The sequence below is a fragment of the Scyliorhinus canicula genome, chromosome 1, assembly GCF_902713615.1.
Source record: "Scyliorhinus canicula chromosome 1, sScyCan1.1, whole genome shotgun sequence".
In the NCBI taxonomy this organism is placed as follows: Eukaryota; Metazoa; Chordata; class Chondrichthyes; order Carcharhiniformes; family Scyliorhinidae; genus Scyliorhinus; species Scyliorhinus canicula.
The window spans coordinates 44,368,865-44,388,029 of record NC_052146.1 but is presented as its reverse complement, the minus strand read 5'-3'; the positions used below and the strand labels follow the sequence as shown (position 1 = coordinate 44,388,029).

General features: G+C 50.6%; 1 long non-coding RNA gene across 1 annotated transcript in view; it reads left to right on the top strand.

Moving 5' to 3' along the window:
• Window positions 1-19,165, top strand: part of LOC119962231 — a 74,297-nt gene that overhangs the window by 23,333 nt on the left and 31,799 nt on the right. The window lies entirely within an intron of this gene.

The window sequence follows — 19,165 nt, the reverse complement described above, 5'->3', positions numbered from 1 at the left end:
GGGAGTGAATAATGATGTTGCACTTAGTCACACAAAGCCCAAAGAACTAGATTTAATTCCGCGTTGTTTTGATTGAGCTAATTTAAATCCATGGCATTGTCCAGGTCATTATTATTCACCTTCGAAGCCATCGTTCAGGCTAGGTAAGGTCAGGTAAGTTGCCACTTCATGATCACTATACCCTTGATCAGAACTGCTAAAGGCCTTCACCTTTCAAATAATGTGTACTCCTCACAAATGTGGAGCCTAGCACATTAAAATGCGATGGCACTGCGGGTAGGCAGTGCCAACAAATACGTGGCACTGACTGACATGAATGAAAGACAGTACTGTTGGCTCAGGAATCGACAACAATGTGGGTTTGGACTGGAAGAGGGCAGTGTTGCTGGCACTGAGAGGTTGGTGGCAGCACACTGCACTCTTGTGAGAGCCTGTACCTGCCATGGGCTTCACTCCCAAACTATAGGCAGCCACGTTCAGCCGGACAGTGGCTCTGCACAATATTCTTTTGAAAACACTGCTGCTGCCCAGGATTCAGGTTGAGGTACGATTTTCTGTTCTAATGTCTGACCAATTTACCTTACTGCTGTAGCAAGGCTGGAGATATTTGGCACTATAGGACTGACACAAGAAGCAATGAATCTTCAGCTAGGAAAGAGAACTGGCACATTAGGAAAGCTGGAAGTTTTGTCCATCTTGGGGAGCACATACGGTTATATATCTGAAATACATAACAGCGCATTTTAACGTGTATAGTTACATAAGAACATAAGAACTAGGAGCAGGAGTAGGCCATCTGGCCCCTCGAGCCTGCTCCGCCATTCAATGAGATCATGGCTGATCTTTTGTGGACTCAGCTCCACTTTCCGGCCCAAACACCATAACCCTTAATCCCTTTATTCTTCAAAAAACTATCTATCTTTACCTTAAAAACATGTAGTGGTTTTGCTAGAACTATCAAAGTCAGCTGCAATTCCAGCAAAATATTGTTGCGATGTGGAATAGCCTGCCTTGTAGAGCAAAGCGAGTGATATATTTTTGGTAGTCCGGGCGACAGCAGGTTACCATTTAAATTGACAATAATAAATGCAGTAAGCTTTGCTGTGGGTGAGGATCGACACCCAGACCCAGAAAGAAAGAAGGCAGCTTTCTCTAAACCCTAATGTCCCGCAACACATTTTGAATGGATAAACTCTCCAACCTGGCTTCCCAAAAGCTCCTTCCAACGAGAGGACCGAGAGAGGGAGTGTGTAAGCGGAGGGCTCACAGAGTGGGGGCTTCTCTCCAGAAATGGGAACTGAGTCTCTTGGTGGCTGATCCTGAATATAAGTTTAGTTGATTGAAAGATTTCAGTTCGGTTCAGTGAAGAGTCGGATTGATGGATGACGATCAGACATTCCTTTACTCGGCTTCAGTCTTGTCCATGTGTTGGTTCCAAATTACAGCTAACCGTCTGGCTTGTAGTTGGGATATCTGTCAGTCGGCCAATCCACTCTGCTTCTCACTCTTGGGCCATGCATTCTCTTATTTCTCTCATATCTCCCCTCACAAAAGCCATTTTCACGGCAGTCTTTCTGTTTGCAATCCTGCTGATCTTACCCAGTAGTTGGGATACCTATGTTAATTTTAGGGTGCGCCGCAACTCTTTGTCCACCTGACTGCATCGCACCCACGGGTCGCGACCCCCACTTTGAAAAAGTCTGCGTTAGGTGTGGTGGCTTGAAACATACGCTGCAGTCTTCCAGTAATAAAGAAAATAAGTTTATTGATGAAGGACAAAGACAGATAGATAACCAGCACAGAACATTATACAACAGGTCTTCAGTTCCCTGGTTCACATTGTCTGGGGACCTGCTCCCAGGGCCCTCTGCAAACCTCCCATTGATCAGGGTTCACACACTGACACGCGATTGACCCTAAGCAGCTCATGTGGTCAATGGAGCTCACCCACTTAGAGGCCATGCTACCACATCCCTCCCCCCTTAAGTCCCTTAGTACACTTCCCCATAAATATGTACTAAAGTCATAATTGTTATCAGGGACAACCGAGGAAAAAGACTCAATCAAAAAGTCAATTGATCCGGAGACCTCCTGGGCTGCCTGAACCTCGGACGTCCAGCCACAGACTCGGCACTCCTTTGGGTGAACGGATGGTACACAGTCGACGCCACCCTCAGACAGGACCACTTCCACAATGGGAGAACTAGCCCCGCCTCCCTTGATAGACTCTGTTGGTTGAACAGAAGTGGGAGGTGCCCCTGTTGGTTGGAACAAGCTACAGGAGTATTCACAGTACTCCAGGAACTCACCGACTCCACCCTGGGGGTCATGAACCCTCGATTCCTCAGGTGGTTGACATGCTTTTAATGGACTTCCTGTTAACATCGACCACATAAGACAACTCCCCCACCAGGCAACAACCTGTCCTTCTATCCACAGCGAACCTGCTGCAAAATTACAGACCAAAACCTGGTCTCCCACCTGGAACGATCTGGGAGGCCTGACGTGCCTCCACCCTCCTTGCCAAATTAGGAAATGCAAGGTTCAATCAGGTTCTGAACCGAAGGCCCATGAGCAACTTAGCTGGAGTGGCCTCTGTGTTTGAATGAGGGGTTGAGTGGTACAACAGCAAAAATATTAGCCAACCTCAGGCAAAGTGTGTGGTGATCCACTGTGTGCACCTGTATTAGGGGATGTAAGGTAGGACCTGCACGACAGGTTCGCCGGTAGCCCCTGCCGGCTAGCTCCGCCCACAAGGAGCCGTATAAATATGCATGACCTCCTCCTGATCAGCCATTTCGCCAGCTGCAGTAGGAGGCCACGCATCTGACTGTAATAAAGCCACAGTTGTACCAATCTGAGTCTTTCGTGCAATTGATCGTGCATCAATTTATTACAGTCAGATTTTTCTACATTATGGACATCAGGATCAAACCAGATCGCCTGCAGCTGGATCCGCACTCGCCCGACGCCATAAAGGACTTTAATCACTGGCTGGCTTGTTTTGAGGCCTACATCAACGCTGCGACCCCCACGCCGACGGAAGCTCAGAAGATCCAAGTTCTATACTCCAGGTTGAGCTCCAGCATGTTCCCGTTGATCCAAGATGCACCGGGTTACGCGGAAGCGATGGTACTCCTTAAAGAGAACTATGCTCAGAAGACAAACACACTCTTCGCAAGGCATGTACTCACCACTCGTGGTGAGTCGATCGAAGACTTCTGGCGGGCTCTTATCCCACTTGTACGGGACTGTGACTGTCAGGCCATCACGGCCACTGAACATTCCAATCTCCTCATGCGTGATGCATTCGTAACGGGGATTGCGTCAGATCCCACCTGACAACGACTGCTGGAAGGGGCCACGCTCGACCTAGCGGAGACGAAAGCTTTAGCGCGCTCCATGACGGTCGCATCTCGCAACATCCAATCCTACCCCGCTCGCCGCGCGCCGCACCCCTCCTACCCCTCCTGGACCCCGCAAACGACCCTCTCGGCTGGGGCCTCTCCTATTCAATATGCCTGCGCGGCCCGCCGCGCCACACACCCTGGGGGTCCCCGCTGCTACTTTCGGCCAGCAGAACACCCCCACCAGTGCTGCCCAGCCCGCGCTGCCACTTGCAAATCCCGCGGTAAGAAGGGCCACTTTGTTGCGGTGTGCCAGGCCCGCGCAGTCGCCGCTATCACGCCCGCAATTGCCCCCTTCCCCCAGCCGATCGCACAATGGACGCCGCCATCTTCTGCTCCCGGGGCCACATGCGACCAGTGGGTGCCGCCATCTTCTCCCCCCAGGTCCATGTGCGACCCGTGGGTGCTGCCATCTTGCCCCGCCCCCACAAAGTGCGCACCATGGGCGCCGACATCATGCCCCGCCCCTACAACGTGCACTGCCTGGTCCCCGCCATCTTCTCCTCAACAGGTCCTCCGGATGCCGCCATCGCCGCCATTTTGTCTCCCCCACGGGACTGGAACGCTGGATCCGGGTTGCCTACGCTGCCCATCTGAATCCTCGGACGACCACCCGCAGCTCGCCTCGATGACACTGGACCAGTCCTGTCCTCACAACCTGGCCACCGCTTCGACGACAGTGAAAATCAACGGCCACGCGACCTCTTGCCTGCTGGACTCCAGGAGCACCGAAAGCTTCATCCACCTGGACACGGTAAGGCGCTGCTCCCTTGTGGTCCACCCTGATGCTTCAGATATCGCCCTCGCCGCCACTCTAAACCAGGCAGGCAGCCCCGTGGCATTCTTTTCCCGCACTCTTCATGCCTCTGAAATTCGACACTCGTCTGTTGAAAAGGAGGCCCAGGCTATAGTTGAAGCGGTGCGGCATTGGAGGCATTACCTGGCCAGCAGGAGATTCACTCTCCTCACTGACCAACGGTCGGTAGCTTTCATTTTTTTTTTTTTTATTTTTTTATTTTTTTTTTTTATAAATTTAGAGTAGCCAATTATTTTTTTCCAATTAAGTGGCAATTTAGCGTGGCCAATCCACCTAACCTGCACATCTTTGGGTTGTGGGGGTAAAACCCACGCAGACATGGGGAGAATGTGCAAACTCCACACGGACAGTGACCCAGGGCCGGGATTCGAACCCGGGTCCTCAGCGCCGCAGTCCCAGTGCTAACCACTGCGCCACATGCTGCCCTGGTCGGTAGCTTTCATGTTCAACAACATGCAGCGGGGCAAGATCAAAAATGATAGAATCTTGCGATGGAGAATCGAGCTGTCCACCTATAATTACGAGATTTTGTATCGCCCCGGCAAGCTCACGGAGCCCCCAGATGCCCTCTCCCGAGGTACATGTGCCAGTGCACAAGTAAACCAACTCCGTGCCCTGCACGACAACCTTTGTCACCCGGGGGGTCACTCGATTGTACCACCTAATTAAAGCCCGCAATCTGCCCTACTCCGTTGAGGACGTACGGACAGTCACCAGAGACTGCCAGGTCTGTGTGGAGAGCAAGCCGCACTTCTACCGGCCGGACTCGCGCGCCTGGTGAAAGCATCCCGCCCCTTTGAACGCCTCAGCGTGGATTTCAAAGGGCCCCTCCCCTCCACCGACCGCAACACATATATCCTCAGTGTGGTCGATGAATTCTCCAGGTTCCCCTTCGCCATCCCATGCCTCGATATGACGTCTGCCACTGTCATCAAGGCCCTCAACTCCATCTTCGCTCTGTTCGGTTTCCCAGATTACATCCACAGTGACATGGGATCCTCATTCATGAGCGATGAGCTGCGTCAGTTTCTGCACAGCAGGGGTATCGCCTCCAGCAGGACGACCAGCTACAACCCCCGGGGAAACAGGCAGGTAGAGAGGGAGAACGGGATGGTTTGGAGGGCCGTCCAGCTGCTCCTATGGTCCAGAAACCTCCCAGCCGCTCGCTGGCAGTAGGTCCTCCTGGATGCACTGCACTCCATATGGTCTTTACTGTACACCGCCACAAATAACACACCCCATGAACGTGTTTTTACCTTCCCCAGGAAGTCCACATCCGGGGTGTCGCTCCCGACTTGGCTCGCAGCTCCAGGACCGGTTCTTCTACATAGGCATGTCCGACTCCACAAGGCTCCCCTTGATGGATAGGGTACACCTGCTCCACGCCAACCCCCAGTATGCCTATGTGGAGTTCCCCGACGGCCACCAGGTACGGTCTCACTCAGGGACCTGGCTCCCTCAGGTTCCACTCCCATACACTTTCCCGCCCACGCGCCACCCTCCCCTCCCCCAGCGCTCCCAGCATTAGATCCACCATGTCCATCCCTCCTTCCCCTGCTACGCTAGAGGACGATGAAGATTTTGGCACGCTCCGGAGTCACTCAACTACTGGCCAGCACCAACACCGCCAGCACCGACATCGCCACCACCGCTACGTCGCTCCCAGCGATCCGTCAAACCACCAGACAGACTGAACCTCTGACTGGCACCAGACTACAAGATGGACATATTTGTTCCCCCTCCCCTCTGTAAATTATTTGTAAATCTGTATATAGTTCCACGCCACCCCCACCGGACTCATTTTTAACAGGGGGTGAATGTGGTGATCCACTGTGCACCTGTATTAGGGAATGTACGGTAGGACCTGCACTACAGGTTCGCCGGTAGCCCCTGCCGGCTAGCTCCGCCCACAAGGAGCCGTATAAATATGCATGACCTCCTCCTGATCAGCCATTTCGCCAGCTGCAGCAGGAGGCCACGTATCTGACTGTAATAAAGCCACAGTTGTACCAATCTGAGTCTTTCTTGCAATTGATCATGCATCAAAGTGTATAACTGACTGCTTTCTCATGGCGTTCTTGAAAGTTTGTACAGCCCACTCAGCCAGACAGTTCAACGCTGGGTGGTAGGAGGATATTCTTGTATGTCATATGCCATTTTCTCTCACAAAGTGTTGGAAATCTTCGCTGGCGAAGGGGATGCTTGTCTGAAATGATTGCCTCGGCAAACCCATGAATGGCAAACACTTGGTGCGGAGCCTCTACCGGGCTGCCAAGGTAATGGTCCCCCATCTCCTGGACTAATAGTGACTTCAAGTAGATATCTACCAGCACCAAAAACATCTTGCTCAAAACGGGCCCACATAATCCATGTGGACTCTGGTCCCAAGGCGACCTGGCCATTCACAAGGGTGAAGAATGGCAGAAGGCAGCAAAGATTGCTGCATTTGGCAAGGGTGGGACTGTTTTGTAAAAGCCCTTCAATGGTCTTGCCTATTCCTGGCCACCAGACGCAACTGCGTGCCAACATCTTCATCTTTGTCTGCCCTGGGTGGCTGCTGTGTAGCTCTTGAAGGAGGGACCCCCAAGCCTGAGGCAGGATGACCATCCATGATCCCCGAAGAATCACGCCATCTTCACATGTCAACTCATCCTGATGAGTGAAGTAGGCCCTCAGCAGTTCGGACTTCTCTGAACACCAGTCAGACTGTATCATTCGTTTGACCTCTGAAAGAATAGGGTCTCTTTGAGTCCAGTTGCGGATGTGCCCTGGGGAGACTGGCAGGATGTCGAGGACATTTAGGGCTAGAATGATCTCCTGGGGTACCGGTGGTGGCGGAATGCTCTTAGACAGGGGCAGGCGATTTAACGCATCCACATTAGCAATTTGTGTCCCAGGCCGGTGATGAAAAACATATTTGTAAGCTGCCAACAGCAGGGCCCTATGCTGCACCCTCACCGAAGCTATGGGCAGTATGGGCTTATCTTCCCTTAACAAGCCCAGCAATGACTTATGGTCAGTCACTATGTCGAACTGCCAACCGTACGCACACTGGTGGAATTTCTTCACAGGGAATATAACTGCTAAGCCCTCCTTCTCAATCTGGGCATAGTTTGGTAGTTTTGTAATTTTGTTCTGCTTCAGAAACGGCCCTTGAGGGCGTTCTGTACTATCTCCCATTTTGTGGGACGTCAGATGTCAGCACAATTAGCTCCCTGGATCAAAATGCATCAAGAGGTTTGAATATTGCAATTCCTGCTTCACAACGCGGAAGGCTTCTTTTTGAGGCTCCTTCCGTTGCCACCGCTGATTCTTCCTTAAAAGTAGGTGCAATGGTACCAATGTTGTGGATGGATTTGAAATAATCCTGTAGTAATTGACCGTACCGAGAAAGGACTGAAGCTCACTGATATTTCTGGGTGCAGGGACATCTCATATGGCCTTATCCCTTTCTTCCAAAGGGGGCAACTCTGTTGCATCAACACAAAATCCTCGGTTAGTCACTTCAGAGGCCTTGCAGGTACATTTTTCACATTTTACGCAGAACCCAGCATCACAAAATGTCTTTAGTATTTCCTTTAGGCTGGCCATGTTGGGTCCCAGGTTCGGTTCCCGGTTGGGTCACTGTCTGTGCGGAGTTTGCACGTTCTCCCCGTGTCTGGGTGGGTTTCCTCCGGGTGCTCCGGTTTCCTCCCACAGTCCAAAGGCGTGCAGGTTCGATGGATTTGCCGTGCTAAATTGCCCTTAGTGTCCAAAAAGGTTGGGTGCGGTTACAGGGATAGGGTGGAAGTGAGGGCTTAATGTGAGTCGGTGCAGACTCAATGGGCCGAATGGCCTCCTTCTGCACTGTATGTTCTATCTATCTATCTATCCACCTGGTGCAGTGCCGGTGTCTAGCACGTTATCAAGGTCAACCAAGACCGTGGGAATTCCCTGGAGATTATCCATCGTGCATTGGAAGATAGCGCAGGCTGAAGAGATGCCGAATGTCAGTCTGGTATACTGGAAGAGGCCTTTGTGGGTATTTATTGTTGCAAACCTCTGAGACTCCTCATCCAGCTCTAGATGCAGGTAGGCAAGACTGAGGTCCAACTTTGAATAGATGAGGACCCCCACCAGCTTGGCGGAGAGGTCTTCACTTAGAGGAATTGGATACGGATTGACCTGGGCAGCCTGGTTTATGATCATTTTATTGTCCCGACAAATCCCTACCAGCTGATCAGGTTTTAGAACAGGGACTGTTGTTGCCGCCCACTCTGAAATCTGAACCGGCATGATTATCCGCAGCTCTACCAATCTCTTTTGCTCTGCTTCACCTTTTGATGCAATGCATATGGAACTGGCCTGGCTCTATCAAACTAGGATACTGAATTTGGATTTACATTTTTACACCCTTAATTTGGCTCAATTCTTCATGGAAGACACCTTCATACTTCCTCAAGTCATCTTGGAAGACACCATCAGATATTTTGAAGATCTCCAGCCAGTTGCGCCTAATCTTCTGCAACTAGTCTATTCCCAACAGACTGGACAACGATCAGGTAGATTGTACACCACCTGGGGGATTGGGCTGCTCCGAGGAGATTCAGATTCTTCAAAAAATGTCTAAAGTTAGGCTATAGTATTCTTTAAGCTTAAAGACTGTGTTCCTGCATACAGATACTGGAAGGTCTGTTCACCCACGACAGTCACCGAAGCCCCGGTGTTGACTTTCATTTTAAGGGACTACTTGTCTTAAGACAATTTCAATCAGAGCCATTTTATTTCATTGGACTGCATTCAACCAAATCAAATTCTCTTTTCCAGAACTCTTCTCCAATGTGTTCAGTGGTGCTGTGTACTATTTTTTTGCAATGGCCCGCTTTGCCTCACATGGCAACATGCTTGAATGTGCTCCTTTAAGCTGCAATAGAAGCACACGAACGTCCAAAAATGATGTGCGGGATTCTCCAGGAATCGGCGGGGCGGGCAGAAATGGCACAGTGGAGTGGTGGGAACTGTCCGGCGTCGGGCCACCCCAACGTTGCGGCACCTTCAGGGCCTAGGACGGCACCGGAGTGGTTTGCGCCCCGCCGGCCGGCGGGAACGGCTTTGGCGCGTGCAAGCCGGGGCCGAAGGGACTCCGCCGGCCGGCGCAGGTCTGCGCATGCGCGGGAGCGTCAGTGGCTGCTGACGTCATCCCCGCGCATGCGCAGGGGGGGTTCACCTTCACGCTAGCCATCGCGGAAGCTTACACAGCCGGCGCGTAGGAATAGAGTGCCCCCACGGCACAGGTTCACCTGCGGATCGGTGGGCCCCGATCGCGGGCCAAGCCACCGCGGGGGCACCCCCGGGGCTGGATCGCCCCGTGCCCCCCCCCCCCCCCCCGAGGACCCCGGAGCCCGCCCACACTGCCCGGACCCGCCGGTAAGTGACCAACTCCAATTTACGCCGGCGGGACCTGCATAGGACGGGCTTTGGCCCATCGCGGGCCGGAGAATTGCCGGGGGAGCCCGCCGACCGGCGCGATTCGGTCAGACTCTTCATGGCCCTCCACTACAGAGTTAAACATATAACACTGGAGGATAATTGAGGACCATTAACCAAATTCACGAACTGGTCAAAGGTCTTCGAGTCAGGTGCCCCCGGGGAAGTGAGGTTCCTAATCAAATTGTAGGTCTGGGGCCCCCAAGCTGTCAGAAGTATCCACCTTCTGCTTGTCGTCACCTGTGATCTCATTCACGGTACACAAATGGACCATTCAATGGACTGACTCCTTGGCTCAAGCTCTTGTTCAAATGGGTCTAGTTTCCCAATGACAGATATTTCCACTCACAGTTTAATGATTCTGACTCTTGCTGGAGTTTCTATTTTCTCAACCATTTCTCTCCCCCCCCGCCTCCCCAACCATTCACGACGACTGCCAGCTGCGATCGAAAATGTGTTCCTTGTCACCAATGTGGTAGCTCAAGACGTACTAGAGGCTTCCAGTCATAAACAAGAGGGGTTTATTGATGAAAGGCAAAGACAGATAGATAAGAGGCAGAGAACACTATACATTTTACTCTTCCACTCTCTGGTCCACATTGCCCAGGGTTCTACCCCAATGCCTTGTGCAAATTCCCCAATGGCTGGGGTTTGCGTGCTCCCGTGCAATAGGCCCCCAGCCAATCATGTGGTCAGAAGTCACCCCCTTAAAAGGGCTACATACCAGAGGGGAACCTGATGATGTTCCCAAGATATTGGTCTTCTAGCCTACTTGACAGCAGAGGTTATGATGCTGAGTTTTGCTGTTGAAAGGGTGAGGTTGCTGAAGTGCGTCCTATAGTTGGTACACACTGCAGCTCCAGTGTGCCAAAGATGGAAAGAGTGGATATTGAGTCAATGGCAGGGTGCTGATCAAACAGACTGCTTTATCCTGGATTGGATCCAAATGTGCAACGAGTATTCCAATGAATTCTTTACTTCAACATTGTAAATGATGGAAAGGGTTTGAGAAGTCAGGAGGTGAGCCGTGTCGCAGAGTATTAGCCTCTATCCCACTCATAGTCCCATTGTTAATACAGCAAAGTACTGAGTGGCTTGCTTGGTTACTTCAAAGAAACCTACTGACAATATTATAGGACTGAAGTTACGTGTCGCAGGGGATTTTCACAGTAACTTAATTGCAGTGTTAATGTAAGCCTATTTGTGACACTAATAAAGATTATTATCCTTCCATTTTAAAAAAAATATTTAGAGCACCCAATTCTTTTTTTTTCCAATTAAGGGACAATTTAGTGTGGAAAATTCACTTACCCTGCACATCTTTTTGGGTTGTGGGGGTGAGAACAACACAGTATTATTACCTTTCCTGAAGTACATTAATTTGGGTTTTTACTGACAGATTTGAACATTATTTTTATTTCTGATTTATTTATAGAATGTACAGTGCAGAAGGAGGCCATTCGGCCTATTAAGCCTGCACCGGCCCGTGGAAGGAGCACCCTACTTAAGACCATACCTCCACCCTATCCCCATAACTCAGTAACCCACCTAATATTTTTGGACACGAAGGGCAATTTATCATGGCCAATCCATCTAACCTGCGTATCTTTGGACTGTGGGAGGAAACCGGAGCACCTGGAGGAAACCCATGCAGACACGGGGAGAGTGTGCAGACTCCGCACGGACAGTGACCCAAGCCGGGAATTGTACCTGGGATCCTGGAGCTGTGAAGCACCAGTGCTAACCACTGTGCTACCATGCCACCCTGATTATCAGATACATTCAGTTCAAACTTACAATTCCACCACTGGGGAGTTCCTTTTTATTTTCACAGGACCTGGGCCTCGTTAGCCTGGCCAGTAACTTTATTACCCACCCCCAGTTCCCCTTGAGAAGATTGGTGGGAGCTACATTCTTGAACCATGCAATCCACGTGATGAAGGTACACCCATGTTAATAGGTAGTTCAAGGATTTTGACCCAGCAACAGTGAAGGAACAGTGATATATTTCCAAGTTAGGATGGTGAATGGTTTGATGGGGTACTTGCAGATGTTGGTGTTCCCATGCATTTACTGCCCTTGTTCTCCTAGGTGGCAGGGTTTGGAAGGTGCTGTCGAAGGAGCCTTGGTGAGTTGCTGCCGCAGTGCATCTTGTAGATTTTGCCCACTGCGGTCACTGTGTTTCAGTGGTGGAGGGAATGAATGTTTAAGGTTGTGGAATGAGTGCCAATCAAGTGGGCAACTTAGTCCCTGATTGTGTTGAGCTTCTTGCTTGTTGTTGTTGTTGACACTCATTCAGGCAAGCAGAGTGTTCCACCACACATGACTTGTGCCTTGTAAGATGATGGACATGCTGGGGAGGGGGGAGGGTTAGGAAGTGAGCTTTTCTTTTTTTTATAAACAATTTTATTAAGACATTTTGGCACAATAAACAGCAATAATATAAAAGTGTGCAAAAAACAATCGCCCAGCTCCCCTCCCACAAGGACCAGCCTAACTACCCCCCTATCCTACCCCCCCCCCCCCCCCCCCCCCCCCCCCCGACGATTAACTTTCCGTGAAGAAATTGATAAATGGTTGCCACTTCCGGGCAAACCCATACAGTGACCCTCTCAAAGCGAACTTAATCTTCTCCAGACCGAGAAAGCTCGCCATATCTGATAGCCAGGCCTCCGATGTCGGGGCCTTTGAGTCCCTCTGTGCCAGCAGAATTCGTCGCCGGACTGCCAGGGAAGCAAAGGCCAAAATGTCAGCCTCTCCCCTGGACTCCTGCGTCCTCTGAAATCCCAAAAATAGCTACCTCTGGACTCATCACCACCCTTGTTTTCAGTACCCGGGACATAACATCCGTGAACCCCTGCCAGTACCCCTGGGTTTTGGACATGCCCAAAACACGTGGACATGGTTCGCCGGCCCTCCCGAACATCTGGCGCACCTGCCCTCCAAAATGTACTTATCCGGGCCACTGTCACGTGGGCCTGGTGGACGACCTTAAATTGGATCAGGCTGAGCCTGGCGCATGTTGCAGTCGCATTTACCCTGCTCAACGCCTCTGCCCATATTCCCTCTTCTATGTCACCTCCAAGCTCCTCTTCGGCTCTTTGGTCTGTGACTCCTCTGCTCCCAGAAGTTCTCCATATATATCCGAGACCCTCCACTCCCCAGGAAGTGAGCGTTTCTTGGCAGAATTCCCAGCCTCTAACCTGCTCTTGTAAACACAATATTTATATGGCTGGACAATGGTAACCCCCAGGATATTAATAGTGGGGAATTCAGCAATGATAATGCCGTTGAATATCAAAGGGAGATGGTTGGCTTCCCTCTCGTTGAAGATGGTAATTCCCTGGCACTTGTGTGGCTCAAATGTTACTTGGCTTTTGTCAACCCAAGCGGCAGCAGGGTAGCATGGTGGTTAGCATAAATGCTTCACAGCTCCAGGGTCCCAGGTTCGATTCCTGGCTGGGTCACTGTCTGTGTGGAGTCTGCACGTCCTCCCCCTGTGTGCGTGGGTTTCCTCCGGGTGCTCCGGTTTCCTCCCACAGTCCAAAGATGTGCGGGTTAGGTGGATTGGCCATGCTAAATTGCCCGTAGTGTCCTAATAAAAGTAAGGTTAAGGGGGGGTTGTTGGATTATGGGTATAGGGTGGATATGTGGGTTTGAGTAGGGTGATCATGGCTCGGCACAACATTGAGGGCCGAAGGGCCTGTTCTGTGCTGTACTGTTCTATGTTCTATGTTCTATGAATATTGTCCAGGTTTTGCTGCATATGGTTATGGGAACACTATCTCCGGGTTGCAGACCCATTACATAACAATGATTAGACTGACTGTTTCACCCTATTAAATCCATGAATTCCTGGAATTTGGGTAGGTCGTCAGGAAATAATTTTCCAATTTTTCCTTTAAGGCTTTTGTTGCTTTTTTGCCTTTCTTAATAACTTAAATTAGGGCCAATAGTGCATGAGATTGCACCATCTAGTGGACAATCTGAGCATTGTTACACCTGATGGTCGTCCCTCATCCATCCTATTGTTAACATGCAAGAGCTTTAGGCCATGCATTAAGACTGTTGTAAGTCTGGCTTGGAAATGGGAAACCTGAGTGTTGCATTTCTGGCTCTAAAGATGCATAATTATTTAAAGACGCAACACGGGATCTAATTGCTGGTCGTAGGACCGTTTGCATCTTACTGAAATATCTACCAAATCAATTCTAAGGGAGCTTGGTTTAAGAATGAAGTGAATAAAGATCCTGGGATTTCTCAGATTAAGGAGTGAAAGCGATTATTTGAACAATGAACCAAATCAATTCTACTTTGTATTTCATGTCTCTGAAATAGAATTGCTGAATGCTGCACATAATATGCGGAGTTCCCTCTCTAGCCAGCTAATTTGTCTCAAAAGCCATTTTGTTATATCGACATTTTGAGTAGGTGCGTGTAAGATCTCGCTGTCAGTGTGTCAGAGACAACAGAACTGCTCTGTCGCAACCAACTGTGGTTGACAGGTGATGAATCCTCACAAAGGTGTTGCCTGAAACCCAAGGTACAGATCAAGGTGAGAAAGGGCTATTAGATGCCATTGAGGCTGCTTCTTCCAGTATGGCATCTGCCAGAGCCCCTTGCTGTTATCACAGCCTTGGGGCAGCGACTGAAAGAAGGGCTGTCAAGTCATCACAGGGCTTAATTCCATTACCCTGGTGGTATTTCAGCAGAATAATTTGGTTAACAAATCGAGTACTTGCACCGAAAACAATGTAAATTAACAACTTGCATTTATGATACAGCTTCACTGAAGTAAACATATTCCAAAGTGGTTCAAAGCATTATGAAAAAAATTAGCTCCCAGTTCCCTAGGTAACCCAAACTTTGGTCAAAGAAGTAAATTTTAAGGAGCTTGGAGCAGGTTTAGGAGGGAATTGCAGAACTTCATGCCATGGTAGAAGGCACAACAGTCAATGGAATTCAGGGATGCACAAGAGGCCGGAACTAGAGGAACAGTGTTTTGAGGCTTCAGAGCTACATGTTCTCCAGGAGACAGCGGGGTACTCGGTGGAAAAGGGAAGTTAACACATTAAATGATGGAAAAGCCTGGTCATAATATCTCAGAAATAGAGTGTAGAAGAGGTCTTTTGGCCCATTGAGTCTGCACTGACACATGAAAAACACATAACCTGCCTACCTAATCTCACTTGTCAGCACTTGGCCCATCGCCTAAAATGTACCAAGTGCTCATCCAGGTACTTTTTAAAGGATGTGACGCAACCCGCCTCTATCACCCTGCTCCCAGGCAGTACATTCCAGACCATCACCACCCTCTGGGTAAAAAGGTTTTTCAAGTCCCCACTAAACCTCCTGCCCCTTACCTTGAACTTGTGTCCCCTTGTGACTGATCCTTCAACTAAGGGGAATAGCTGCTCCCTATCCACCCTGTCCATGCAAAGTATTTTAACCCCTTAGTAACATTTTAATCCATTAGAGCAACACGGAAATTTAGCAGTAACTGATACTGTCACATTGTTATTAAAATGCCATTGCTAACTTTAATTAAGGAGAATGCTGAACACAAATGATGTGCAAACTATTTCTGCTGGGAAAGTGACGGTCAAGTGTTAGGAGGCAGTTAATTCTACAAATCGGATCACAGAAAGATTACGTCAGGGGTTTGAAAACAAGTGATGCTAATGTCGTGTTAAGCACACTGAGATAACACGGGCTGCAACTGGATGCAGCTATGACTGACATCGACTCCAGACCTTGAAGTTAGTTCAATTTGATTTATTGAACCTGTCACTCAGGAGAACAGTTCTCTGTGAGTTTGACTCTCTGCTAACCTATGCGTGACGTGAGATATACACCGGACTTACTCTGTAGATGTCCCTTGTGGAAAGAGGCGGAGTGTGAGTGCCTCGTGTCTTTTATAGTGGGAAACCACCCCCAAGTGTTCTGCCTGCTGATTGGTTATGTCCTGTTCTCTGTGTTCATTAGTTTCCTGTCTGTATCTCATTATGTGCATGTCTGCATATCATGACATCTCCCCTTTTGAAATGTTTTTCTGCAGCCTATGTGAAAGTATTTACATGTGTATGCCAAAAAACTAACATATTTACATGAGATGGCAGATGGGAACATATGTATATATGAAAACAGGTTGTCTAATGTGCGAAAACTGAACATAGCAAACAAAACAAATGTTCATAAGTCCAGTCTCTGGGGCTTGCGCCTGATCCTGGTCGATCTCCGGAGAGGTAGTGGTGGGGACGACGGTGCCTTGATGGGCAGGATTGCAGCCAGACTAGTGGTCTCGTGGTTCGAGGTGTCAGGAGGTGGCACAATAACAGATGGAAACAACGAAGAATGTGGTTGCGGGTGGGCATCTGTGCGCAGTGCCAGTCTGTTTTGTCGCACAACAGAGCCATCAGCCATACGCACAACGTACGATCAAAGAGCAGCCTGTCGGACAACAACCGCTGGAGCTGATCAGCCTCCATCAGGTAGCTTGATCCGAACAGCATCCGCCAGGGAGTAGCACAGGCAAATCGGTGGCATGAGCATCATACCGGTGGCATGAGCATCATAGCCCTGCTTTTGCCTGTCCCCGAGTTTCTGTACCTTCTGCAGCACCGGGAGGTGATCCAGATCAGGCATGTGTACGGCTGGAAGAGTCGGCCGCGGGTCCCTGTTCATTAGCTGAGCCGGTGACGTGCCGGTAGAGAGATGGGTTGCCCTGTATGCAAGCAGCACAAGGTTGATGTCAGAAGCAGAATCCGCGGCCTTGCAGATGAGCTGCTTCACTATGTGCACCCCTTTCTCAACCTCCCCATTGGACTGTGGGTAATGTGGGCTGGAATTGACGTGATGAAACTGATATAACTGGGCAAATCTTAACCACTCTTGGCTGCTGAAGCAAGGGTCGTCGTCACTCATGAGTGAGTGGAATACCATGACTGGAGAAAGTCTCATTACAGGCCTTGATGACGGTCTTGGATGTGAGGTCCGAGAGCTTCACAATTTCAGGATAATTGGAAAAATAATCGATGATGAGCACATAATCACGACCATTGGCATGTAAGAGGTCGATGGCCACCTTGGACCACGGGGAGTTTATGATTTTGTGCTGCTGAAGCGTCTCCTTGCTCTGTGCTGCTGAAGCGTCTCCTTGCTCTGTGCTGCTGAAGCGTCTCCTTGCTCTGTGCTGCTGAAGCGTCTCCTTGCTCTGTGCTGGCTGGAAGCGTCTCCTTGCTCTGTGCTGCTGAAGCGTCTCCTTGCTCTGTGCTGCTGAAGCGTCTCCTTGCTCTGTGCTGCTGAAGCGTCTCCTTGCTCTGTGCTGCTGAAGCGTCTCCTTGCTCTGTGCTGCTGAAGCGTCTCCTTGCTCTGTGCTGCTGAAGCGTCTCCTTGCTCTGTGCTGCTGAAGCGTCTCCTTGCTCTGTGCTGCTGAAGCGTCTCCTTGCTCTGTGCTGCTGAAGCGTCTCCTTGCTCTGTGCTGGCTGGAAGCGTCTCCTTGCTCTGTGCTGGCTGGAAGCGTCTCCTTGCTCTGTGCTGCTGAAGCGTCTCCTTGCTCTGTGCTGCTGAAGCGTCTCCTTGCTCTGTGCTGCTGAAGCGTCTCCTTGCTCTGTGCTGCTGAAGCGTCTCCTTGCTCTGTGCTGGCTGGAAGCGTCTCCTTGCTCTGTGCTGCTGAAGCGTCTCCTTGCTCTGTGCTGGCTGGAAGCGTCTCCTTGCTCTGTGCTGCTGAAGCGTCTCCTTGCTCTGTGCTGCTGAAGCGTCTCCTTGCTCTGTGCTGCTGAAGCGTCTCCTTGCTCTGTGCTGCTGAAGCGTCTCCTTGCTCTGTGCTGCTGAAGCGTCTCCTTGCTCTGTGCTGCTGAAGCGTCTCCTTGCTCTGTGCTGCTGAAGCGTCTCCTTGCTCTGTGCTGGCTGGAAGCGTCTCCTTGCTCTGTGCTGCTGGAGCGTCTCCTTGCTCTGTGCTGGCTGGAAGCGTCTCCTTGCTCTGTGCTGCTGTAGCGTCTCCTTGCTCTGTGCTGCTGAAGCGTCACCTTGCTCTGTGCTGCTGAAGCGTCTCCTTGCTCTGTGCTGGCTGGAAGCGTCTCCTTGCTCTGTGCTGCTGAAGCGTCTCCTTGCTCTGTGCTGGCTGGAAGCGTTGACAGATCGGACAGTTGAGGACCATATTTGAGATGTCCTGACTAATCCCAGGCCAGTAGACAGCCTGCTTGGCTCTGTGCCTGCACTTCTCGACACCCAGATGCCCTTCGTGGATTTGCCGGAGCACCAAGCTCTGGAGACTGCATGGAGTGACAATGCGATCCAGCTTGAGGAGGATACCATCAACCACCGTCAGGTCGTCCTTCATTTTGAAGAATTGAGGGCACAGACCTTTTTGCCAGCCATTGGTGAGGTGGTGCATGATATGCTGCAGAAGCGGGTCTTTGACTGTCTTGTCGCAAATGCGGATCACCTTTTCATCCGACGCCGGGAGGTTGCTGGCCTACAGCTCCACCTGTGATTCGATCAGTTGAATGAATGCCGGTGGGTCGGCAGGCAAGGTTATGGACCGGGACAAGGCATCTGCAATAATGAGCTCCTTGCCAGGCGTGTATACGAGCTCAAAGTCATACCGTCTGAGCCTGAGGAGGATGTGCTACAGCCTGGGCGTCATGTCGTTCAGGTCCTTGTGAATAATGTGGACCAGAGGCTTGTGGTCCGTCTCGACGGTGAACGTCGGCAGGCCGTAGACATAATCATGGAACTTGAGAATGCCAGTGAGAAGGCCCAGGCATTCCTTTTCAATTTGGGTGTACCACTGCTCGGTGGGTGTCATCCCCCGTGATGCATAGGCAACCGGTGCGCAGGATGAGGTGTCATCGCGCTGGAGCAACACCGCGTCGATGCCGTCTTGGCTCGCATCTGTTGAGATTTTCGGTTCCCTGTCAGGGTCAAAAAATGCTAGTACAGGTGCAGTGGTGAGCTTGGCTTTCAGCTCCAACCACTCTTCTTAATGAGCTGCCTGCCACTCAAAGGCAGTAGACTTTTTCACCAGGTGGCTGAGGGCCCTGGTGTGTGAGGCCAGGTTTGGGATGAACTTGCCCAAGAAGTTCACCATTCCTAGGAAGTGCAGCACCGCCTTCTTGTCTTCAGGGGTCTTCATGGCTTTGACCTTGTCTGTGTCCGGGCGCACACCCTGCTGAGATATCTGGTCACCCAAGAACTTCAGTGTCGACATGCCAAAGCAACATTTGGCCCTGTTCAGCTTGAGGCCATTGGCATGGACATGGTGGAAAACCTGCTGGAGACGAAATGTTCTCTTCGGGGGTTGTGGACAATATGATAACGTCGCCCACATACACACAAACCCCTTCAATGCCCTTCATCATCTGCTCCATGATTCCATGGAAGATCTCCGAGGCCGAGACAATGCATACGATTACAGCAGTACCTGCCAAACGGTGTGTTGAAGGTGCAGAGCCTTCTGCTGGATTCATCCAGC